The sequence below is a fragment of the Schistocerca gregaria genome, chromosome 1 (assembly GCF_023897955.1).
Source record: "Schistocerca gregaria isolate iqSchGreg1 chromosome 1, iqSchGreg1.2, whole genome shotgun sequence".
Classification (NCBI taxonomy): Eukaryota; Metazoa; Arthropoda; class Insecta; order Orthoptera; family Acrididae; genus Schistocerca; species Schistocerca gregaria.
Window position 1 is genome coordinate 215,839,110 of NC_064920.1, and position 20,599 is coordinate 215,859,708.

The 20,599-nt window shown below is 42.9% G+C and overlaps 1 long non-coding RNA gene across 1 annotated transcript in view; it reads left to right on the forward strand.

The window, feature by feature from the left end:
- Positions 1-20,599, forward strand: part of LOC126337093 (uncharacterized) — an 89,057-nt gene that overhangs the window by 46,670 nt on the left and 21,788 nt on the right. Inside the window, exon 2 of the long non-coding RNA XR_007565041.1 lies at positions 16,515-16,620. This is a non-coding gene — a long non-coding RNA (uncharacterized LOC126337093). The remainder of the gene's footprint in view (positions 1-16,514; positions 16,621-20,599) is intronic.

A 20,599-nucleotide genomic window follows, 5' to 3' on the forward strand; every position in this document is an offset into this window, starting at 1 on the left:
TCAGACCTAAACGTTAAATTTTCTAATACAGTACACTAACTAGGGTAATACACTGACGAAAATAAAATCGCAACACCAAAAAAAATAACTAACGCAGAGTAATGAAATTCTGGGAATACATTTTCATGGGTAACATATGCACACTACTGGCCATTAAAATTGCTACACCACGGAGATGACGTGCTAGAGACGCGAAATTTTACTGACAGGAAGAAGATGCTGTGATATGCAAATGGTTAGCTTTTCAGAGCATTCACACAAGGTGGAGCCGGTGGCGACACCTACAACGTGCTGGCATGAGGAAAGTTTCCAACCGATTTCGCATACACAAACAGCAGTTGACCGGCGTTGCCTGGTGAAACGTTGTTGTGATGTCTCGTGCAAGGAGAAGAAATGCGTACCATCGCGTTTCCGACTTTGGTAAAGGTCGGATTGTAGCCTATCGCGATTGCCGTTTATCGTATCGCGACATTGCTGCTCGCGTTGGTCGAGATCCAATGACTGTTAGCAGCATATGGCATCGGTGGTTTCAGGAGGGTAATACGGAACGCCGTGCTGGATTCCAACGGCCTCGTATCACTAGCAGTCTAGATGATAGGCATCTTATCCGCATGGCTGTAACGTATCGTGCAGCCGCGTCTCGATCCCTGAGTCAACAGATGGGGACGTTTTCGAGACAACAACCATCTGCATGAACAGTTCGACGATGTTTGCAGCAGCACGGACTATCAGCTCGGAGACAATGGCTGCGGTCACCGTTGATGCTGCATCACAAACAGGAGCGCCTGCGATGGTGTACTCAACGACGAACCTGGGTGCACGAATGGTAAAACATCATTTTTTTCGGATGAATCCAGGTTCTGTTTACAGCTTCATGATGGCCGCATCCGTGTTTGGCGACATCCCGGTGAACGCACATTGGAAGCGTGTATTCGTCATCGCCATACTGGCGTATCACATGGCGTGGTGGTATGGGGTACCATTGGTTACACGTCTCGGTCACCTCTTGTTCGCATTGACGGCACTTTGAACGGTGGACGTTACAGTTCAGATGTGTTACGACCTGTGGCTCTCTCCTTCATTTGATCCCTGCGAAAGCCTATATTTCAGCAGGATAATGCACGATCGCATGTTGCAGGTCCTGTACGGCCCGTACGGGCCTTTCTGCTTTCTGGATACAAAAAATGTTCGACTGCTGCCCTGGCCAGCACATTCTCCAGATCTCTCACCAATTGAAAACGTCTTGTTAATGGTGGCCGAGCAACTGGCTCGTCACAATACGCCAGTCACTACTCTTGATGAACTGTGGTATCGTGTTGAAGCTGCATGGGCAGCTGTACATGTACACGCCATCCAAGCTCTGTTTGACTCAATGCCCAGGCGTATAAAGGCCGTTATTATGGCCAGAGGTGGTTGTTCCGGGTACTGATTTCTCAGGATCTATGCACCCAAATTATGTGAAAATGTAATCATATATTAGTTCTAGTATTATATATTTGTCCAGTGAATACCCGTTTATCATCTGCATTTCTTCTTGGTGTAGCAATTTTAATGGCCAGTAGTGTATTTAAGCCATTAACATTGCTAAATTGCGGGTAAGTATATGCGTGGAATAAGCCTTTACAAATGTGAAATGCTGGTACATTACTAACCGGTGTAACCGCCAGTATGTTGAATGTCAGCACGCAAACGTGCATGCTTCGTATTGTACTGGTGTCGGATGTCCGTTTGTGGAATGGAGTTCCATGCCTGTTGTACTTAATCGGTCAATACAGGGACGTTTAATGCTGGTTGTGGATGACGCTGAAGCTGTCGTCCAGTGATGTCCCATGTGTGCTCGATTGGAGACAGGTCTGATGATCGAGCAGACCAAGGCAAAGTGTGACAGTCTGTAGAGCATCTTAGGTTACAACAACAGTATGTAGGCGACCGTTATCCCCCTCCTGGCATACTATTCATATTGGCACAACAACAGGTCGAATCACCAGACTGTCGTTCAAATTGGCAGTCGGAGTGCATGGGATAACCAGGAGAGTCGTTCAGCTGTCACGCGAATTTGCACTCCCAACCTCAGATGCATGTGAAGGGCTAATGTGCCTAGCACGCAGACAGCTTGGTTGCCGGTACTCAACTAGACTCCTTCTAACCAAAACGCGGCCATCACTGGCTCCGAGGCAGAACCGGCCTTCATCAGAAGACACAACAGACCTCCACCCAGCCCTCCAATGAGCTCTCGCTTGACAGCAGTGACATCGCAAATGGCGGTGGTTTGGAGTCAATGGAATGCACGCTACAGAGCGTCTGGCTCGGACCTATCCTTGATGTAATCAATTTGTAACAGTTCGCTGTGTCACCGTGGTGCTTACTGTTTCTTAAATTGCTATTGCAGATGCACTACATGCGAGAGGCATACATTGTACAGTATGGTCTTCCTCCTCAGCAGTGCCACGTGACCTTCCGCAGCACGATCTTCTTGCGATAGTACGTTCTCGTGAACACCGCTGGCAACAGTCATGTAGACTGGCTACACTGCTGCCATGTTTTTCTGCAGTGTTGGAGAAGGAACATCCAGCTTCTTGCAGCCATTACACAACCTCGTTCAGATTTTGTGACGTGTTGAAATTTTGGAAATTTGTGGTAAGTTCCTGTGGGACCAAACTGCTGAGGTCATCGGTCCCTAAGCTTACACACTACTTAATCTAACTTAAACTAACTTACGCTAAGGACAATACACACACCCATGCCCGAGGGAGGACTCGACCCTCCGACGGGGGAGCTGTGCGGACCGTGATATGACGCCTGAGACCGCGAGGCTACACGGCGCGGCAGCTGAGGTGTTGATAATGGTATCTTTGTCGCCTTAGAAGCATCCTTCACTAACATCAAGTCACACGGCCAGTCGCAAAGCGAAGTAATGCTCACGACCGTTACAGCGCGTGTTTATTGCAAACCGATTTGCATCCTCATACTGGCGCTAGTAGTGCCGATCTTGTGCGACTGGCGAGAAATGTGAATAAAAATCGTCTTTCAGGAGTAGAAATACTCCTACCAACTTTAGTTTACGTCGCACGACTCCTTCTTGGTGCTGTGACTTTTTCTTTGTCCGTGTATTTGATGCAAGTCATTGCGCACCGAGCGAGGTGGCGCAATAGTTAGACACTGGACTCGCATTCGGGAGGACGACGGTTCAACTCCGCGTCCGGCCATCCTGATTTCGGTTTTCCGTAATTTCCCTAAATCGCTCCAGGCAAATGCCACGATGGTTCCACTGAAAGGGCACGGCCGACTTCCTTCTCCATCCGTCCCTAATCCGATGAGACCGATGACCACGCTGCCTGGTCTCCTTCCCCAAACAACCAACCAACCAACAAGTCATTGCTGGAAGCATTTCGAAAACGGCTCGTTTGCAGACCCATGTTTAGCGGAACGTCTCTGCTTCTGTTATCACATACTTTTACCTGTGACAGTTTCACGACTAGTTAGGGTGCAACCAGTACACAAATTTCGTCCTTGAGTTTCCCTACCGCTCCTTTGTAGCAGTTCTGAATCGAATGCCGTGAAGTGTTTCCTTCAGGCTAGAAATCGAGTTGAACTTTACGAGGGCTTGAGTCAGGGGAGTGCAGAAGGTGGTATAGCACTTGGCAGCCGCATCAGGCAAACAAATCAGTAGCAGGCTGCACTGTACGTGCTTGAGCATTGTCCTGCAAAATGATGGTCAGGTATTGTAGAAAGTGTCATCACTTCTGTCTCTATGCTGTTCATTTTTGGAACACAACATACGACCATTCAGCCCGTGTACATACTTCCATGTCTGCCATCTGGGACTGCCATCATGAATTCTGACATCATAGAGGCTGTTCTCTACATTACCAAATCAGCCATTTTGAATTTTAAGGTCATATGGCTCAAGTTCCAGGTCAGACATATGGACTTCCAACCATTAGAAGAATGCACCATGTTGTATTTCCCACTAATTTATGCATAGGACAATTGTGCTCTAAATCGTGATGTCATAGGAGTGGGGGAAAGTGCTCTGTTACAATTTGACTATTTTGAATTTACCACCAATTTTTGACTCTCCTTCTAATTTATGAATTTCCCACCATATTATACGTAGGGCAATTGACCTATGTCAGAGCTGCGAGGGGAGATTTGGCAACTGTACTTGATGTCATGGATGTCATCATATGGGAAGGGGGAAATCTGGCAACGCTGTAAGCTGTATTCCAACTGCCGCTGCTATACTACTTATTTGCATGTGTTGAACATTAAAGCATGCATAAAAGCTTTATAGGAATACATTCAAACAAGGTAGACAGACATGCCATAAATATACACTGTGTTTGGACCAAAAATTAGTGAAATAAATGTAAATGAAGAAGTAAGATACTTGTTTCTAACCTTAAGTCAAACGAAGAGCTGTCAGACATTAGGAATTTTCTGGTTGTTTGATTGTCCCACGACCTGTCTAGTTTGATGTGATAGTGCATTAACAAGTGATATCTGGCGAACTTTGTAAATACACTCCTGGAAATGGAAAAAAGAACACATTGACACCGGTGTGTCAGACCCACCATACTTGCTCCGGACACTGCGAGAGGGCTGTACAAGCAATGATCACACGCACGGCACAGCGTGCACACCAGGAACCGCGGTGTTGGCCGTCGAATGGCGCTAGCTGCGCAGCATTTGTGCACCGCCGCAGTCAGTGTCAGCCAGTTGGCCGTGGCATACGGAGCTCCATCGCAGTCTTTAACACTGGTAGCATGCCGCGACAGCGTGGACGTGAACCGTATGTGCAGTTGACGGACTTTGAGCGAGGGCGTATAGTGGGCATGCGGGAGGCCGGGTGGACGTACCGCCGAATTGCTCAACACGTGGGGCGTGAGGTCTCCACAGTACATCGATGTTGTCGCCAGTGGTCGGCGGAAGGTGCACGTGCCCGTCGACCTGGGACCGGACCGCAGCGACGCACGGATGCACGCCAAGACCGTAGGATCCTACGCAGTGCCGTAGGGGACCGCACCGCCACTTCCCAGCAAATTAGGGACACTGTTGCTCCTGGGGTATCGGTGAGGACCATTCGCAACCGTCTCCATGAAGCTGGGCTACGGTCCCGCACACCGTTAGGCCGTCTTCCACTCACGCCCCAACATCGTGCAGCCCACCTCCAGTGGTGTCGCGACAGGCGTGAATGGAGGGACGAATGGAGACGTGTCGTCTTCAGCGATGAGAGTCGCTTCTGCCTTGGTGCCACTGATGGTCGTATGCGTGTTTGGCGCCGTGCAGGTGAGCGCCACAATCAGGACTGCATACGACCGAGGCACACAGGGCCAACACCCGGCATCATGGTGTGGGGAGCGATCTCCTACACTGGCCGTACACCTCTGGTGATCGTCGAGGGGACACTGAATACACCGTCATCGAACCCATCGTTCTACCATTCCTAGACCGGCAAGGGAACTTGCTGTTCCAACAGGACAATGCACGTCCGCATGTATCCCGTGCCACCCAACGTGCTCTAGAAGGTGTAAGTCAACTACCCTGGCCAGCAAGATCTCCGGATCTGTCCCCCATTGAGCATGTTTGGGACTGGATGAAGCGTCGTCTCACGCGGTCTGCACGTCCAGCACGAACGCTGGTCCATCTGAGGCGCCAGGTGGAAATGGCATGGCAAGCCGTTCCACAGGACTACATCCAGCACCTCTACGATCGTCTCCATGGGAGAATAGCAGCCTGCATTGCTGCGAAAGGTGGATATACACTGTACTAGTGCCGACATTGTGCATGCTCTGTTTCCTGTGTCTATGTGCCTGTGGTTCTGTCAGTGTGATCATGTGATGTATCTGACCCCAGGAATGTGTCAATAAAGTTTCCCCTTCCTGGGACAATGAATTCACGTTGTTCTTATTTCAGTTTCCAGGAGTGTATTTTGCTCCCCAAATTGCAAAACTCCTTTACTACTTTAAGTGTCTCATTTCCTAATCTAATTCCGTCAGCATCACCTAACTTAATTCGACTACATTCCCTTATCCTCGTTTTGCTTTTGTTGATGTTCATCTTATACCCTCCTTTCATGGCACTGTCCATTCCGTTCAACTGCTCTTCCAAGTCCTTTGCTGTCTCTGACAGAATTACAATGTCATCGGCGAACCTCATAGTTTTTATTTCTTCTCCATGGATTTTAATACCTACTCCGAATTTTTGTTTTGTTTCCTTTACTACTTGCTCAATATACAGATTGAATAACATCGGGGACAGGCTCCAACCCTGTCTCACTCCCTTCCCAACCACTGCTTCCCTTTCATGCCCCTCGACTCTTATAACTGCCATCTGGTTTCTTTACAAATTGTAAATAGCCTTTCACTCCCTGTATTTTACTCCTGGCTCCTTCAGAATTTGAAAGAGTGTATTCCAGTCAATTGACCTACCGAAATTTCATGAAACTATACGGGCTGAAGCGGGAAATTTCCGCGATGTTCCACAACAAATTCCGCATTTTTTCAACCGCTATTGTTCCATTACCTTTTCAACGTCCCTCGTATAACTCTTTACGAAACACTGTCCATTCCTTTTAACTTTTCTTCCAAGTCCTTTGGTGGCTCTGACAGAATTACAATGTAGTCGGCAAATTTCATAGTTTTAATTTCCTCTTCTTGAACTTTAATTCCATTTCCTAGTTTGTCCTTGGTTCCCTCCACACCTTGCTGTATGTACAAATTAACTAGAGCCGCGAGGGGTAGCCGTGCGGTCTCAGGCGCCTTACCACGGTTCGCGCGGCTCCTCCCATCAGAGCTTCGAGTCCTCCCTTGGGCATGGGTGTATGTGTTGTCCTTGGCGAAAGTTAATTTAAGTTAGATTAAGTAGTATGTAAGCCTAGGGACCGATGACCTCAGCAGTTTGTCCCATAGGAACTTACCACCGCCACATTAACTAACATTGGGGGTAGATTACAACCCTTCCTCACTCCCTTCTCAACCACTGCTTCCCTTTCACTTTCTTTGACTCTTGTAAAAGCAGTCTGGTTTTTGTGGATATTGTAGAAACATTTCGTTCCATGTTTTTTATTCCTGCTGCCTTTTGAATTTCAAAGGGTGTGTTCTATTCAACACTGTCAAAAGTTAACTCTACATCTACAAATGCTACAAATGTAGGTTTTTCTTTCTTCCACTTTTTTTCCGAGAAAAGTCGTAGGGTTAGCATTGCCTTGCTTTTATCTAAATTCCACCGGAACTCAAGCTATTCTTCCACGAGGTCGGATCTTTCCCGTTTTTCCGTTCATTTGTAAATAATTTGTGTCTTATTTACTGTAACCATGACTTGTTAAACTAATGAACTTCTCATGAACTTCTCATAATTGGGATTCACAGTCATGTGAAATTTCTTGAAAGACATCATGTTTACGCCAGTGCCTGTTAAACCTTTTTATTGCACTATTGCAGTTTCAGTCTTAGACCATTATCAAGCGCTTTAAGCCATGTCTACTTTATACAAGCTGACACATTTATATGTCGTTCTCATTTGCTGTTATATACATTACATTACACTTAGCAGTGTTACGATTGTATACAACAGCAAATGACAACGACATATAAATGTGTCAGCTTGTATAAAGCAGACATAGCTTAAAGCCAAAACATCCGCACTTGATAATGGTCTAAGGCCGAAATTGCAATAGTGGAAATAAAAAGTTTAACAGTCAGTGGCGTAAACATGATGTCTTTCAAGAGACTTGTTAAACTGACAGTTCGATAATTTTCACACCTCTCAGCATGTAGCTAGTTCGAAACTGGACTTGCGTTCTTCTTCAAGTCTGAAGATATTTTTTCCTCTTATATCTTGCACATCTGATGGAATGGTTTTGTCTTCTAAGGATTTCAACAATTTTGAGGGAATGTCTATTTCCACGGGCCTTCAGTGTTAAATGAAAGACCAATCGCACTTGTTCGGTACCTACAGGGTGACAATTATTGAACTATATGAAATAAAATCGTTATAACACCTGAACGGTTTGCGTTAGGACGTTCAAAGCGCACGATTGGCCGCAGGGCATGATGGGAATTAGTATGGTTTGGTTTAGCGGCAAAGCTCACTTTCATTTGGATGGGTTCGTCAATAAGCAATATTGGCGCATTTAGGGGACTCAGAATCCGCCTTTCGCGATCGAGAAGTCTCTTCACCTCTGGGGTGACCGTGTGGTGTTCAATGTCCACACGCGGAGAAATCGGTGCGATATGCCTTGGTGGTTCACTGATCAACCTCACGGTTTTGAAAGATGATTTTATCCGCATTATCCAACGTGACCTTGATTTCGACAAGATTTGGTTCATGCAAGACAGAGCTCGAGCCCAATCGGTCAATAAAGTGTTTGATGTCCTGACGGAGCACTTTGGGGACCGCACTCTGACTCCGGGGAACCCAGAGGCAACTGACATGGGCCTTCATTGGCCGACAAATTCTCCGGATCTGAACACAAGAGATTCCTTTCTGTGAGGCTATACTAAAGACAAGTCGTACAGCAATAACACTCAAACCATTACTGAGCTGAAAACAGCCATTCTGGAGGTCGTCGACCGCATCGATATTCCGACACTTCAGTGGGTCATGCAGAATTTCGCTATTCGTCTGCGTCACACCATCGCCAATGATGGCAGGCATATCGAACATGTCATAACCTAAATTTGAATATCTGCAATGACGTTTACATGTTGAATAAAGTGTGTGCATACGGTAGGTAGTTTGTAATTAATTTAGTTTTTTTTCATATAGTACAATAAACGTCACCCTACGTATCGTATTAGTCCATTCAATTGATGTCGATTACGCTGTTCGCCAGATTTTTAACCTTACTTGTGGGGCGAAATACTATTACTTCCACACAAAATTTCATGTAATCCGACGCTTCACGTGACTTGGCCATCCTACAATAAAAAACTTTGAGTGAAATACTACGTTAGAGAAAAACTAACGTTTACTGCACTGGCACCTGCAACCAGTATCCACCATTCAGCTGATGGCGATGTTGGTATCAATGTAATGTCGTCATGCGCTATCTCCTCTATTGTTTGCGACAAAAGCTTGCTATAAGCCATGTGCGCTGCAGACGTACCCTGTGTACGTATTTGGTCGGTATGAGACGACAGAGTATCTATCGCCAATAAATAGCAATTCCAGTGAAAATATTGTGTCACGAAATTAATTAATAAAAGCGGAGAATTAAATTCCGTCGTGTCGGAAGTGGCTCATCCTTTATTATTTCATGCACTTATCGAGATAACACGCTCGAAAATGGCGGGTTTCAAATTCCGACATATGGAGCCAAATTTGCGTTATACATTTCACTTTTATTCTTATTCCTTTTTGTTCATACTTTTGATAAAAGGAACCTATCCAGCATGCATAGTAGAAACATCGATCGAATCGGGTAGTACTTAACATTAGAAAGCTGCACTTGTGTCTTTCTCGTATTTTGTGCATTCTTATTACTTGTGGAGGAGTTCGTAAGAGGGTGGCGGGCAACGGGGGGGGGGGGGGGGGGGGGAGGGGGGAGGAGAGAGGGACGCTTACATGGATCTTTCTAGCCCACATGGGCTATGTTTATACAACTGAGTTCGCCACCTACCGCCATCTAATACAGTCAGCAATTGGTCTTATTTAGTTCTTGAACAGAAACATTGTTTAGTCTCTTCTCCCTCCCCCCCTCCCCGGTCTACTCATCGTTTAATCTCATCATATTTATGTATTACGTTAACATATTGTTAACGTGTGTATGTATATCCGGTGTAAACGGAAATACAAACGGGCTAGTGTAGTGTCATTCCAGCTGTACCATACAGCACTTGGTCCACATGTAACTAGTGTAAGTAGGCTGTTTAGGTTTTTTTATTGGTAACGCCGCCGCCACGTAGCGCTCTGTATGAAAATCACTGGCTGTGTCGTGTGCAGTCTGTGGCTGGTTTGCATTGTTGTCTGTCATTGTAGTGTTGGGCAGCGGCAGCTGGATACTAACAGCACGTAGCGTTGCGCAGTTGGAGGTGAGCCGCCAACAGTGGTGGACGTGGGGAGAGAGATGGCGGAGTTTTGAAATTTGTAAGAATGGATGTCATGAACTGATATATGTATTATGACTATTAAGGTAAATACATTGTTTGTTCTCTATCAAAATCTTTCATTTGCTAACTGTGCCTATCAGTGGTTAGTGACTTCCGTAGTTTGAATCTTTTAGTTAGCTGGCAGTAGTGGCGCTCGCTGTATTGCAGTAGTTCGAGTAACGAAGATTTTTGGTGAGGTAGGTGATTTGTGAAAGGTATAGGTTAATGTTAGTCAGGGCCATGCTTTTGTAGGGATTATTGGAAGTCAGATAACGTTGCGCTAAAAATATTGTGTGTCACTTTAAGCAAAGTCTTGCACAATTGTTCTAAGGCGACGTTTCATATGTCAATCCCTAGCCGAGGATACCTCACTGTAATCTTCTGATTTTTTTCTTGTAGTTTGTGTAATTAGTGTAGCTTTTGTTTATTGCTAGCGCGTAATTGTAGAGAGAATCTCCTTTGTAGTTGTAGTCTTTCATTTTTGTACAGTAAAACAGTTGTGGCATGCATGTAGATTTGCACCAAGTATTTCTTAGCTGCGCTTGCAATTCACTAGATATTATTTGCTATGTTAATGTGTTCTCTTATGTTTGCTCTTCAAATTGTGTTTTTCTGTGTTGTCGTGTGAAATATTGTGACAATAATGGCGTGTGAAAAACGTAATACTAGGCTCCAAAGTAAGCTGAGAAATGACAGTGAAGACGAAAGCAGTGTGTTAGCGCCCCCATGTAATAAATTAACTAATGTTCAAAGTAGTAATTTGGTAATTGTGCATAGGGAAATGGAGCGGGCTGCACCACAATAATGGTGTAGGCAGTGAAACAATTAGTGAACAGGGAAGCATTATCGATCGATCGGTCGGCCACAGCTCGCGTCAGGAATCCGAAATGACAGGACACAATCTAGGAAATACTGTAGATTCAAGTTTTGCGTCCTCACCGTTTTCTCAAATAAGTCAAGACACATTTTATGTTTTTCAAACTGCGAATATTGCCGGTTCAAATGCATTGCCGAATAGCACTGAGGAACATGTTTCAGACACCAGTGCATTGTTATTATAATTAATGCAACAAATGGGACAAAAGCTTCAAAAGTTAAACACAATGGGACAAAATCTTAAAAAGTTAGACACCACAATTGAACAAACACGTGAAGATTTAACTAATGAGTTACATAAAATCGAATCGAAATGTCAAAAAGTCTGTAATGACGTAAAAACACAAATTTGTGAGCATTTTCAACCTATTTTTTCGCGGCATGAAAATACATTACAGAATCACGAAGCAGCCATAAAAGAACTGCAAACTATTTTTCATGAAAATCATAAGACCTTGCAAGCTAAAATTGACTCAGTTGCATCTACCGATTCAGTTACGCAACCTGCAAAAACTCAGGAAAACTTAAAGGACACAGTAGATATGATTTCAACACAAATGGACACTCTGAAACTTGGTTCAGAAAAACACACAGAGGAAATAATTTCACTATCGGATAAATTAGCCGAACTTTCAGATCAATTCACTAACTTAACTACAAAAGTAGATGATAATCTGAATGACACAAAACCTGTAGCCTTCAATGACACTGAAGAGTATGAACAAATTAGAAAATTCAAACAGAATCAAAATCAAATCAACACACAGTACAAAAGAGAAATGCGGCAAGTACAAGATCAGTTGGCTCAAGTAATACAAGAATTACATATTTCAGAGGACACTCGCGCTACAATACGGGAAGAGGGACATAGAAATACAGAACAACCACAAAATAATAACACAGGACACTTCGGAAATTATGAAAGAAATTGGCAAGGCGCATTGAATTTTGAGATGGAACCGCCGAAACGATGTAACAATGACCGACATGCGACTCGCCGACATGATGATTTTGACTATAAGCTTCTTTTACTACACGTAAATTCAAAACATTTAAGAATTCTGGAAACGACATTCATCCACAAGCGTGGCTCCATCAACTCTCTCATTGTTTCCCTCCTAACTGGTCATTGGAGCACAGATTAGAATTTGTGTGTGGCTACTTAGAGAATGAACCAGCTGTAAGAATGCGATCGGTCATTCACGATTGTCTCAAGCTACACAAGACCGAGTAAAACATAGCATCATTATGATGAAACATTTCGAACAATCTGAATTGTCTTGTCAAATATTTTGAAGACATGTTACATAAGAATCAGTATCTTTCAAACCGATACAGCCCCTCAGAACTCATCCGCATTTGCTTAATCAAATTACCTGAACATTTACGGCATATTATTTTGGCAGGACGTTGCAAAGATGACATTGATGCTTTTCAGGGACTCTTACAAAAATTAGAAATTGACACTGACAATTGCGGAACGCGAAAACAGGAGCACAACAATTACAGGTCACACATGTCACAATTCCGCGATGACAGAAATAATACACGACAAGGCTATTCGTACAACGCAAATCGTGACCAAAACAGACACCACCCATATGACAACCTCTGGCAGAGTAATAATAGTTACAGAGAAAGATCGCATTTCCGTAGTAATGAATATGACAGAAATAAACATAGAAACAGACAATATGGGAACAAAAACAATTATTATCAAGGGAGACAGAATAACTTCAGACGCAACGGTCCAGCGCGCAGTTACGATTCAGGGAGAAATTCTCCACCACATGACAGACAAACAAGCAACTATGTAAACTACCGACAAAAGGACAGACCTGAATTCCATCAGAACTGGCGAGCTTCAAACAGGGCAGGGCCTTCTCGTCAAGGTGAATTTGTAGAAGTTATGTCTCCTAATCCCAATAACGGCGCGCGCCAACAAAGAGACAGACAATGACTCGCACCGCAGGCAGCCGCGTGCGCCGGCTGGCTCAGAGAAAAATAAAATAGACGCTAACCTTCAGAAAAATTCCAGTATTTTTTACCGACGTATACCGCATGATAATTGCGTTCAAGTTAACTCTGTGCACTAGGAAGAGTAAAGGATTGTACTACATTTCACATGTAAAACCGTTTCTTGAGAGATAATCTGCCTTTTTGTCTTTGCCATATAACTTTTCACTTTACATTACTAGTATGCTTTGCCAGACTTAGGAAATTGTTAACATGCAACAATGTTTGAAGTTAAATATCCAGTCAAGAACCAAGATAACATATTTAAACAGAAATTACGAATGCATTGTTATTGTGAACAGACGACACAGTGTTATTGTGTGTGTACATTCTTGCTTGTTAGTTGCACGATTACGTAACGTATATAAGGCTCACATACTTAGAACATTTACCAGTACTTCTAATGAGATTGTAATGCAACATTATGGTTTACTTGAAAATACATTCTGGATTTAAAGTACTTTCTGTGAGATACCAGATGACACAGTGGTTAGTATATGTGACAGCTACACGATTATATCACGACGCTACTAATGTGTGACACAATTTACATTGTTGTTTTTGCAGTGTATCTGTTTTTCTGAATTCTTCTGGAAAGGAAAACATGTTTTAGTAGTAACTTTGTGGTATAGCTACAATGAGGCAGCCTTTACCATAGCACAACAATACGTTACAGCACAGTACTTACTTCATCACGGCAATAAGGGTACTAACTACGATACCTATACACAAAGCATTTCACTTTTGTTTATCATGAGGTAAGTACATTGACTTCTGCAGAACTTAGCTTTCGGAGGACAATAACTACGACACTTCCACAGAGATTGTCTTACAGCAAGACGCACAGTTTAGCGCTACAGTACACGTATTTGAGTGATTAATTTTGTACTTAAAACATTTATTTTTAAAGATATTTGAAGTACAATGACACAAAGGTTTTCCGTGATACATTTCATTCCATTGCTGTAATCTGTAACACCTGAGGGTATAATTACATTAATCCTCAGGGGGGGGGGGGGGGGGTACACGCTTACTTTGTGTACCATGTGTTTGTCAAGCACAAGGGTCCCTAGCTAATATGGTATTTGCTTATACAACTTTACACATCGGTACCATATTCCTCTAACACATAAATTACACAGCTATATGATCATTTAACTCAGAGATAAACTTTTTTTTACTACATCAGTGACACATATTTACAAAATTACACAGTTTGATAACTTCACACTTATGAAATTGTATTTTGTCTGTACTTTGTGAAATGTTCATGTTTTTTCGGAACCATTGTGATACTATGAGTGCTTTGAATGACGTATTTGGTATGGGATCATGATTTTTAAAGTACGTTTGAGGTAGATGTCACTTTTGACATGAGCAGAGAATTTTTTTTAGGTTTTGAAATTATTGGAGGAAGCTACGACGATTTTGAGAGTTGACTGAGGTGTTATGATATTATTACGATGACTATGTGACACAGTGTTATTGTGTGTGTACATTCTTGCTTGTTAGTTGCACGATTACGTAATGTCTATAAGGCTCACATACTTAGAACATTTACCAGTACTGCTAATGAGATTGTAATGCAACATTTTGGTTTACTTGAAAATACATTCTGGATTTAAAGTACTTTCTGTGAGATACCAGATGACACAGTGGTTAGTATATGTGACAGCTACACGATTATATCACGATGCTACTAATGTGCGACACAATTTACATTGTTGTTTTTGCAGTGTATCTGTTTTTCTGAACTCTTCTGGGAAAATTAAACTTTTCGCTGGCAGAGATCATTTCTAAGGGCTGTGGGAAAGAGCCCCCCCCCCCCCCTCACCCACTGAGGCTGACTGTAAGAGCCGCCCCAGAGAAGCCGGGCCAGGGCGAGGTTACTGTTATACTTCGGTGATCACGTAGCTGTTGGCCGTTTCGCGCCAAAGTGAGACCGTGAACAGATGTCGAAGCCACAGGTGTGAGCATGCATCTACTTGAATCTCTCGAGAAATACCTCGAAGGTTCTGCAAGCGCTGTGTAGGCTGGCGAGCGGTTTTACGTCCTACAAGGGGCAGAGGAAGTTGCTTTGAATGGAGAGTTCTGATTGGCTGCTTCCAAAACGGACAGTAGAGTAACGGAGGCTTTGTACCGAGCGTGTACCACCATCTAGCTAGAGGAGGCGAGCAAGACAGTCAGATGTAAGTAGGCTGTTTAGGTTTTTTTTATTGGTAACGCCGCCGCCACGTAGCGCTCTGTATAAAAATCACTGGCTGAGCCGTGTGCAGTCTGTGGCTGGTTTGCATTGTTTGCCATTGTAGAGTTGGGCAGTGGCAGCTGGATGCTAACAGCGTGTAGCGTTGCGCAGTTGGAGGTGAGCCGCCAGCAGTGGTGGATGTGGGGGGAGAGATATGGCGGAGTTTTGTAATTTGTAAGACTGGATGTCATGAATTGATATATATATTATGACTATTAAGGTAAATACATTGTTTGTTCTCTATTAACATCTTTCATTTGCTAACTGGACCTATCAGTAGTTAGTGACTTCCGTAGTTTGAAAATTTTATTTAGCTGGCAGCAGTGGCGCTCGCTGTATTGCAGTAGTTTGAGTAACGAAGATTTTTGGTGAGGTAGGTGATTTGTGAAAGGTATAGGTTAATGTTAGTCAGGGCCATGCTTTTGTAGGGATTATTGAAAGTCAGATTGCGTTGCGCTAAAAATATTGTGTGTCAGTTTAAGCACAATCATGTATAATTTTTCAAAGGGGACGTTTCACTGGTATATTCCCATCAGGGTAGGTTCCTCACCGAACTTCTTAAGAGATGAAGCAGTTCCAGTAACGTTGATTAATGGAAAGTGTTCCAATGGCTTGCCTTCTCCGCTTGCCAATGTTCTCACTCATATTTTAAAATATGTCTTCTGTCTCCAAAGGTTACCTAGGTTTGGATCTCGTCTTTCTTAATCTGCATACTTGGTTACTAACAGCCACTGTGGGAAAGTTTGTTATTGGCAAGGGCTTAGTCTCACTATACCGAGTGTCTCTTTTAGCGTTTGATCATTAGATCGCTTTCTGGAGAACAGCTATTATCTGCTTATAAAACAAGGATTTCCTCATACTGTATACAGCATTTTGTAAAGTAAAGAACATCAGCAGTCAGGAATAAGGAAGCTTAGGGTCCAACATCCCATACACGACCAAATCACTATAAACAACGGAAAGACTTGGATTTTGGAAGAAAATCTGACGTGCCCCTATCTAAGGAACCATCACAGCATTTGCCTTCAGCAATTTATGAAGCCATGGGAAACTTAAATCTGAATGACCAGATGAGATTTTGAACTCCGGGCCTTCCGAATGTAAGACCAGTGTCTTAACATTGACATTCAGACAAGTATAGAATGTCACCATAAGAGAAAAGATTACTGTTTATAAAAGAAAGTTAACAAATTCCTTCAACTAGCACGCCAACGTGACTAACTCGTACGTTTTAAAACTTGTAACAGATCTGACCTGTATTTAAAAGTGATTTTTCTTTTTTTCAGCTACACTTAAGCACACTAGGCACCTGGGCAAGAAACGCTTCTTCTTGAAATTCACGAGTGTTACTATCCTGGCCATGATGTGAGAAGCTATACAGGAATTTAAGAGGTAAGGCAATCCCAGTTAACACTTTGTCAATGGTTAGCGACTCCTGACGTTACCAAGTAGACAGACGTCTCGGATTACAGCTCTGACATGCTAGATGTTGTTGCCAGGTGTATTTTCGCACCAGTCGTGTCCAGTTATTGTTTTTCCTTCTATTACATCTATGACTACTAGCTGTTGTAACTGGTCAGTCTGAGAGTTCTACATGTATAGCTACAGACTGAAAGTCGTACATTCTAAAAGCCCCTACCACTCGAGATTAGTGTCTTTTAATGTTGTTCTGCTGTTCAGTCCGAAGACATGGTGCGGCTCTTAAAGCTGGCATCCCCCATGCAAGTGTGTTAATCACTGCACAAAGCCAGGTTTCCACACCCATGAATAGGGTGATCGACTCTCCTGTATTTCCTGGAACATTCTGTGTTATAGCAATTTAAAAAAAAATCCTACCATCTCCCTTATCGACCGCCTGGTCTCCTGTACATTTCGGCAGTGATCACCATTATAAATATGAATCCTGTGAATTAGTATCGATGGTTTAAATTCTCTGACAGATCTTGACAAGGTTTAGTATGATAGTCGGTGCTATAGTCGACATATAGTCTTTTTCTGTTTGTGCTTCTATGAAAACAAGACGGTTTGGCTAAACGGAATGCGAGAAGTAGAGAGAAAAAAAATCATAGCGTTCGCGTCTATAGGGATGGTGAGACGACAGATATTTCCTTTTTCTCGGTCAGTACTGGCAACCCAAGGATGCTCTCGCCTCATACCGCTAACCAGTAGTGATAGATAGCTTAAGCTGGCAGCAATAGCAAACAGCTGCTCGTATCCAGAGGATAATTTGCGCTGAAGGCCCTTTTACTCTACCGAGACCAAGCTTTTTTATTGTTGACATTTAATTTTAAAAAATATAGCTGGTTGTTAAAAGAACAAATGATGACAAGATATCAGTTATTATTGTCTAGCTTTGATGGTTGTCCAGCAGTGCGTTATGTTTCCTCTCCTCTTTTATATTTATAAAATGCCGACTAGTGCGGCAATGTCGAATTCAATAATGTACCGTACATTGTCATGGTAGTCTAGTCGGGAACTTATGATTGTAGCAGCGTCGAGGAAACAAAGCGAGTCGCTGGATAACCAATGTAACATACAGGATGAGTCACTAACTATTGCCACCAAGAATAACTCTGCAAGTATGATAGGAGCTGAAAATTTTTGTGGGACAAAAGTTGCATGGGACAACGGAGACCATAAAATGACAATGGTTTTTTGTTGCTAGGTGGGGTCGCTTCAGATATATGAAGTTTTTTAAAATGAGATGTTCTGACAATTCTCTCTCGTATATCGTGCAAATAAGAAATATTCTCCGAATACGGCGAATCCATCTAACGTGCAATTGACATGCAAACACCATTTGACGGTTTCCCAATACAACACTAATAGGAAGGGTAAGACTAGTATCGTCGAATAAAGCCAATGTGAATGATGTATTCCTTCGAAGACCAAGTTGATATGCTTCTCATTTATGGAGAATACCAACGAAATTCAGTGAGAGCTAGAGACTTATACGCTGAAAGATATCCTCAACGTACTCATCTTACACGTCATACATTTAAATGTGTGTATGATAAATTGAGAATAATTGGATCTTTAATGCATCAGAAACGTATACGGCAAAGGAAAGTTACTAACAAGGAAACGGAATCTGGTACTTTTGCCACTGTGGTTCAGATCCTTGTGTTAGTTCGTGTCAAATCGCAAGGGAATCTGGTATGAGCCAGAGTAGTGTTGCACGTGTTCTGCATGCCATGAATATCACCCTTACCATATCAGTCTCCAGCAAGGATTAACTGGTACGGATTGTATGGGTCGCACACACGGAAAAAAGTCCACTTTAGGCGGCCATAAAATCGATTTTCACACTTATAGATTAGGTCTAAACGTCCTTGTATTCTTCACCTCAGGTAACTGACCCATCACACTGCCGTAAAATATCCTTAGTTGTGTTGATAATAAAGGCGTGTGAGGGCCTGACAGGCAAGTTGCATTCGAAAATCGAAAGTATTATAACGTGAATTTTTTTTATAATCTCATGCGAAAATCTCAATATTTATCATGGAGGTGGAAGCCACAGCTGTGTTCATTAAATATACAACATTACAATTCATTTTTTTAACCCTTGTTAATAGTAAATGACGATTTTATAAAAAATATTTTTCCTTAGACTTTCAAAAAAAAAAAGTTCCGCTTAGTACCACTTTCTGTCCTAAATATTTACACTTGTGCATTGCAAATTCTAGGAACTCAAACCAAGGCATTGTGACACCAGACCAGATATAATCGCATCATTCGCCTGCAAGTTGAAAAGGAGACAAAGGAATCAGTAAAACTCCATTACGAAGCAATTGAGGAACAAATATCATGTTTGCAGCCTACTCAGGTGACACTTGGGGATAAATCTTACACATTTAAACATCGTGCTGTATGTACAATGATGGACGGGAAAACGTGGAATGTGCTCACAGATACTTCGTCAATATAAGCGTGTAATGTCTGCAAAGCAACACCCCAGGAAATCAACAACCTTGATTTACTTGTGCAAAAACAATATTCTACGACTAGTTCATTTAAGTTTGGGATATCTGTTTACACTCATTATAATCACTGCAGTACAATGAGCCACAATTTGAATAAATGCGAAGAAATCACAATATTTGTGGTATAATGGGAAGTACCCTCTGCCATCCCCCCAAATGAACCATGGACCTTGCCGTTGGTGGGGAGGCTTGCGTGCCTCAGCGATACAGATAGCCATACTGTAGGTGCAACCACAACAGAGGGGTATCTGTTGAGAGGCCAGACAAACGTGTGGTTCCTGAAGAGGGGCAGCAGCCTTTTCAGTAGTTGCAGGGGCAAGAGTCTGGATGATTGACTGATCTGGCCTTGTAACAATAACCAAAAAGGCCTTGCTGTGCTGGTACTGCGAACGGCTGAAAGCAAGGGGAAACTACGGCCGTAATTTTTCCCGAGGGCATGCAGCTTTACTGTATGGTTAAATAATGATGGCGTCCTCTTGGGTAAAATATTCCGGAGGTAAAATAGTCCCCCATTCGGATCTCCGGGCGGGGACTACTCAAGAGGACGTCGTTATCAGGAGAAAGAAAACTGGCGTTCTACGGATCGGAGCGTGGAATGTCAGATCCCTTAATCGGGCAGGTAGGTTAGAAAATTTAAAAAGGGAAATGGATAGGTTGACCTTAGATATAGTGGGAATTAGTGAAGTTCGGTGGCACGAGGAACACGACTTTTGGTCAGGCGAATACAAGGTTATAAATTCATAATCTAATAGGGGTAATGCAGGAGCAGGTTTAATAATGAGTAAAAAAAATAGGAGTACGGGTAAGCTACTACAAACAGCATAGTGAACGCATTATTGTGGCCAAGATAGACACGAAGCCCACGCCTACTACAGTAGTACAAGTTTATATGCCAACTAGCTCTGCAGATGGCGAAGAAATTGAAGAAATGTATGATGAAATAAAAGAAATTATTTAGACAGTGAAGGGTGATGGTAATTTAATAATCATGGGTGACTGGAATTCGGTAGTAGGAAAAGGCAGAGAAGGAAACGTAGTAGGTGAATACGGATTGGGGAAAAGAAATGAAAGAGTAAGCCGCCTGGTACAATTTTGCACAGAGCACAACTTAATCATAGCTAACACTTGGTTCAAGAATCATAAAAGAAGGCTGTATACATGGAAGAAGCCTGGAGATACTGACAGGTTTCAGATAGATTATATAATGGTAAGACAGACATTTAGGAACCAGGTTTTAAATTGTAAGACATTTCCGGGGGCAGATGTGGACTCTGACCACAATCTATTAGTTATGAACTGTAGATTAAAACTGAAGAAACTGCAAAAAGGTGGGAATTTAAGGAGATGGGACCTGGATAAACTGAAAGAACCAGAGGTTGTACAGAGTT